At 37.7% G+C, this 6,000-nt stretch overlaps 2 non-coding genes across 2 annotated transcripts; one reads left to right on the top strand and one right to left on the bottom strand.

Moving 5' to 3' along the window:
* Nucleotides 1-5,582: 5,582 nt before the first annotated feature.
* On the bottom strand, nucleotides 5,583-5,701 carry LOC149650722 (5S ribosomal RNA). The gene has a single exon (XR_016371394.1). It is a non-coding gene; the product is annotated as a 5S ribosomal RNA (ribosomal RNA).
* Nucleotides 5,702-5,800: 99 nt separating this feature from the next.
* Nucleotides 5,801-5,919, top strand: LOC149650721 (5S ribosomal RNA). Its single transcript, XR_016371453.1, has one exon. It is a non-coding gene; the product is annotated as a 5S ribosomal RNA (ribosomal RNA).
* Nucleotides 5,920-6,000: the final 81 nt, after the last annotated feature.

The following is a 6,000-nucleotide window of genomic DNA, read 5'->3' as shown; positions in this document are numbered from 1 at the left end:
CTCAAACTTGGCAACGAAAAACATCCACGACAACTTATCTTTTACCTCCAGCAAACGAGTGAATGTACACGTGGAGAAGTCAACTAACATATTTGAAAGTTATCACGCGCGACACATCAAAAGAAAGACTAAAAACCCCCTAACGATTGTTTTCTAGGAAAGCGTAAAATTGTGTATATCACCAGACAGAAAACAGTTGGGGAAGTTAAATTTAAAATCTGATGCTGCAGAGGTATCGGATACTTGGTATATTAACCCTTTGGCTCAAAGACAGCTACTTCAATAAATTCTTCTTACTAAAATTTTAGGACGATTCCATTTAGGGCATGACACCAATTTTCAAACCCCCCCCCCCCCCCTTAAACGTTTTTAATGCCTAAAAATATCAAATAAAGATAAAAATAGACATCCGTGAAATTAGTCTTAATTGAGAAAGCTCTGAAACATTCCGATCACTAAATAGACCATCCCATAATAGAGCTAACTCAGTTATGACGTCAGTGCCTAGGTAAAACGTCACAGGCTTAGCTTAGGCAGTGGGCGGCCATGTTTGGTACCGCCTTGGTTCAATGTGCAAATAAAATCTGTGACGTCGCACTAAGGCTTCTGAGATAGCTCTATTCTAGAAGATAAGCAAACACCACAGGAAGGGTTATTTCACTCGCGCCAAGAAGTACCGCTAGTAGTGGCAGTGCGAGTCGGCTTGCCTCGCTACGCGTGTAGTGAACTCGGGCTCCGTCTGGTGGTGACTCTCGGCACGAGGGAAATAACCTAAGGGGGTTGGTTTATTTCTCTACAAGTACTTAGTGCAGTGGTTTAAAATGTCAAATATCCGACCTCCATCAAAACCAATTAAGCTGAGACCTACACTTTTTGGTATACTGCTGTCTAAGGCGGTATTTCAGAAATTACTTATACGTTTATAATTAACTCTTTTCCTTGATTAATTTGAAGCGTCCGCTAGATTCAATCAGGACACGTAATCTCTGTTGGCGCTCCCTTCCACGTGACGTGATCGGCCATCTCCCACAAGACTAGTTTTTTGGCGCCAACATCCAACCAACGCACGTGCTGATCACGTTTCGTAACACACGGATCCCAAACACACATAAAAAAGAAGTTTACATTCTTTTAGGGAGTACAGAGACAAAACTCACGTTTAGACAATACGAAAATTTATAAATTCAATTTCAAGATTTGACAGCTTATATAACGCAGTTGGAGTTCTGGAAGAAATTTACGGTTCAATAAGCTAAATGTAAGACCTTGAAGAAAGTTAGGGGTTTTTTTTTGGCATTAGATCATGGCTCCTGTAGGCCGTGAGCAAAGGCTTAAAAAATTAATATAGTTCCATGAACTCTTAACAAATATATTACTTCATGTTAGTGTACATACATCTGAAGGAAAACAGACCCTTTCAAAAACTCGGGATTAAAGCAGAGTCTGGTGTTTGAATACCTTAATTGTCTTCCAACGTCTTTAGTCCATATGTAAGGGTTGATAACATTTACACCTGGAGGCGAGGCTACTTGGTATACTAAACTTTGTGCAACAAGTAGCCTGGCCTCCAGGTGTAAGTGGTATCAATTCTCCTAGCCTGGAAACTATGTATGTAAATAGCGTACGACAGTGCGCCCACTCCCTTTTGAAGTACCATGTACGAAACTATTTGACTTTTATGACAACTTCAAAATTCCCCGATTTTCCTCTGACATTTAACACCCATTTTCAGTCTCCTTGACTTTCCTGGTATTCCATAAACCAGCAACCCCGTGCTCTAACTAACTAAACTTTCGTAGCCGTTATAGATGCATCGTCAGAAGAAAACCTCCAAGAGTGTAAATTTCAAGAAGGGGAAAAGAAAAAAATCTATTTTGGTAACGAATGCCAAGGTCATGTCACTAAAGCAACGACGGCGCAAAAGAAACCGACAGATTTAAACAAGTACTTGAAAACTATACAAGAGATTGCCTTGTTCGAAAACACATTTTCAGTAAATGTATCACCGTTATAAAATGAAAGTTGACAATGATTTATAACAGTATACAGGGTATCAAGCACCCAAACATTGTTTGGCCCCTAACACAAATAATCACACATGTGGGGTACTTTACCTCAGCTCACGCACGCTTCTACCCCTTTAATAGTACTTACACTAAACGTTCTTGAAGACTGATATCTTACTGCGCATATCCAATCAATATTTGTTGTAGACCACATGTCCTTAGACACTTTGCACTCAATTTGATACCATCAAATTTATGGCAGACTTATCAGAAACACCCTGTACATATAAATTCAACTTTTCAAGCATCTATATACCCTTACATGGTAACAAGATTTAATTTATTTTTAAACTCTAGTAACTTTTATCAATTTAGTCGGTCAGTATCGCCTACACATAAGAAACGCGATACTAATTTTGATATCTTTAAATATAGTCCAATTTAATAATATTTGATAATTCTTTAAAATATTTTATCTAATTTATTCATACACAATAAATCCCAAATTTCCTTAATTACCCTCTCCTACGATAATCCCATTCCCGAGGCACAGTTAATTAATTCGGTTTAAATATTAATTTAAAAATCATCCCCTTTAGCAACAGACAGCTTGGGGTTTTTCTTTTTGCAATGTAACAACTTACCGGCCCAGACGCCATCTCAAAAACTTGAAGTTGAAATTCATCGATATTTTTTAGTTACGAAAAAACAATTTGGAATATTTTTTCTTTAATAAAATTTTATAAGATATAATCTGTGGTTTAAACTGGTATTTCTTCTTTTAGTAATATTCTTATCAATTACAGATTTTGACTTTAATATGCCTGTCTAATTTAGAAGACCATTTGGAACATTGTAACATCGCGTATTCAGAAGGATTATTTTTTTGGTATTCAAATTTTTAAACGAATACCTACTCTTCAATTTATTTTTAGAGGAAAGGGGGTAGGGTAGGTCTAAATTAAAAATTTACTTTTTTACCATCTGGGACGTAGTAAAACATTTCACTAAATAGTCTAAATTAATTTAATTTAAAAATCCTAGGAATCAACTACAATGTGAGAATAATATCCAAATAAATCCATTGTTACTAATTAAAGCTAATAAATATATTAATTATTGATTCAGGGTTCCTATGAGATTTTTACATTGAAAATCCCTGACTATTCCAGCATATCCCTGACCAGTTTTTGCCAATATCCCTGACGAAATCCCTGACATTTTTAGGAAAAAGCCTTTAAATCCCAGACTTTTAGGAAAATATCTTTAAAACCCTGATTTTTTAGAAAGAAAAGCTATACATCCCTGACTTTAAATCCCTAACTTATCACCCCTTTTCCCATATCCCTGACTTATCCAGGTTCCGTACGAACCCTAATATTGTTTCAAGAATCAAAGTCATTGTGTTTTGATCAGAAAACAAAACAAGAAAATAATTAGGAAGTATTTTGTAAAGACACGTTTCCTACATTTCTTTTTTCTGTAATAAGAATCGAAAAGTCGCGGGTTAACGGCGTAGTAAAAACAAATTATTATCAGGTAATGAAACCGTGAAAGCTATATAGCAATCGAAAGTGTTCCATTTGAAGTTCGTCGACCTCCGGAGTCGTCGACAGTCAAAACTACCACTATTTAATTTCATACTCGATTGACGAGGTTAAACAACAAAATTCCCTTCACCTAGCTCTTTACACAAGAGACTGTTAACCCATTTTTTCGCTGTAATAAAAATTTCACGTGCATGAGGTGAAGCGGAGGGTTAAAAAGAAGCCAATAAGATCGATTGAACCGATAATCTATGGATTTCTTACTAGAAGGACTGATAACACTTACACTGCAGGAGGTGCAGTACCAAGAAGCCTGGCCTCCTGGTGTAAATGTTATAACGAAATAAAGAGTTAAGAACATTTTACGGTTAATGATTACAAATCCAAACTTCACTTTCACTTTCTACAGCTGAATAAATACTTAACCTCGATTTTAATATTAGTTAACTTAAACTGCTTGCTTAAAGCTGGGGTGAATAACTTTATTCGTTCTTGACCGATAATAACCGGACGTGAAAAATGGGTACTACTACGTCTCGAACGCAACTATAACTTTATAATACAAACAATAAAAGCCCGGCAGCAAAGTGATGTAAGAATTGTGACCCATATTTAGCCTTGTTTCCGACGCCGGTTTAGAAACAAATTATTATGTTTTTTCCAGCTCTTAGGTTTCGCTGCCTTTACTCGTTTAATATCATTGACCCACTTACTGGACGTTGAACCATATTATATTTAAGCTGTCGAAATTCTTTCTACTTACGAAATATTTCGGATTATATTAAATTATTAACTAATATTGAAAGAGGCTAGTTAAACAAAACGGGGAGATTGGATAGAATATGGTATGATCAGAAGTACTTCAAGCAAAAGTAATTTCGAATTTAGGTGTCATTTAAAATGAATGGGAAAGAAAAAGAAGCCAACGGCACGCAGTGTTCCCAGGTGGTCTCCCTCCCAAGTACTGACTGCGCTCGGTGATCGGACGAGAACCGGTGTATTCAGCGTGATATGGCCGTTGCCGTTTAGTGTCTGATAGATTTCTTCCAGAAAGATAACACTAAGCATCTTATTGCCTACTCCAAGAAGGCTGTTTGCGTTGTACTATCTTTCCATGTCTGTCGGCAACGGCCATATCACGCTGAACACACCAGTGTCCGGTTCTCGTCCGATCACCGGAGTTAAGCAGCGTCGAGCGCAGTCAGTACTTGCCATTTCTTTATTTCTTTCTTGCGAAACTTAATATTGCGCATTGGCACAAAACCAAATACCTTGAACATGGTTATGGAAAATTTTCAAGTTTTTTCCATCCAGTAATACTTGGAAATTTAATATCAATATTGGAAACCATTATTTATACATTAATATGGCCCTGATCCTGATTCTCTGGTAATTTACTATTTCCAAGGCTGTTTTGTTGCTTTTTTTGTTTTTGTATTTCGAAACAACAATGACAGTTGTTAGGGGAGGGGGGAGTGGAACGGTTCGGAAGTATTCGGAATCGGCCCAAGGCTCATCGTTAAAAATGTCGGAAACCTTTCAGGTTTATTTTGCTTCGCGCACGCTGTCAACACACACAAGTCGTCCTCGACTTCGGAGTTACCTCGATTTAGGTCGTCGACTCGTAAATATTGGGAAAACTGCTGTGGTTCAAAGGCAGGCGGGTATGTGTACATTGCGCTATACGACAGTGTACTATCTCTTGACCTCGTCACTTAGGGATAAAAACTTCTCCACCGGTTTTCCTTCACTTTTACTTTTCTATCTGTCATTACCTTTTCTTTTTTTTTTAATTCACTTACTACTTTATTTCGAAAATAGGTGTGGTGCAATTGAATTAATTATTGTACCGTTCAATAGTAATTATCATAGATTGGGGTGTTGCGTTGCGCTTCCTACAAAAGTGTTTCAACTTATGATGTCCAGTTATTGTTTTAGGAAATAATTTAATTTTTTTTTTTGTTCCTTTTAAGTGACGAGCTAGGGCTAAAACAGCCTTACAGCTCCAATAAATTTCGTGAAAAAAGGTTGCCAACGGCACGCAGTGTTCCCAGGTGGTCTCCCTCCCAAGTACTGACTGCGCTCGACACTGCTTAACTTCGGTGATCTGACGAGAACCGGTGTATTCAGCGTGATATGGCCGTTGCCGAGAAGTGTCCGATAGATTTCTTCCAGAAAGATAAGGCTAGCATCTTATTGCCTACTCCAAGAAGGCTGTTTGCGTTGAACTATCTTTCCCCATCCATCGGCAACGGCCATATCACGCTGAATACACCGGTTCTCGTCCGATCACCGAAGTTAAGCAGCGTCGAGCGCAGTCAGTACTTGGGAGGGAGACCACCTGGGAACACTGCGTGCCGTTGGCTACTTTTATAATTTTCTTTATCATGATTCATTCTGATTATGATAGGTATCTACAACATGAGGTTCACTGCAATATTTTTGAT

This window comes from Phalangium opilio, unplaced genomic scaffold (assembly GCF_054372755.1).
Source record: "Phalangium opilio isolate 3A_F unplaced genomic scaffold, DU_Popi_V2 ptg000082l_1, whole genome shotgun sequence".
Classification (NCBI taxonomy): Eukaryota; Metazoa; Arthropoda; class Arachnida; order Opiliones; family Phalangiidae; genus Phalangium; species Phalangium opilio.
This window is presented reverse-complemented; position numbering and strand designations above follow the sequence as displayed.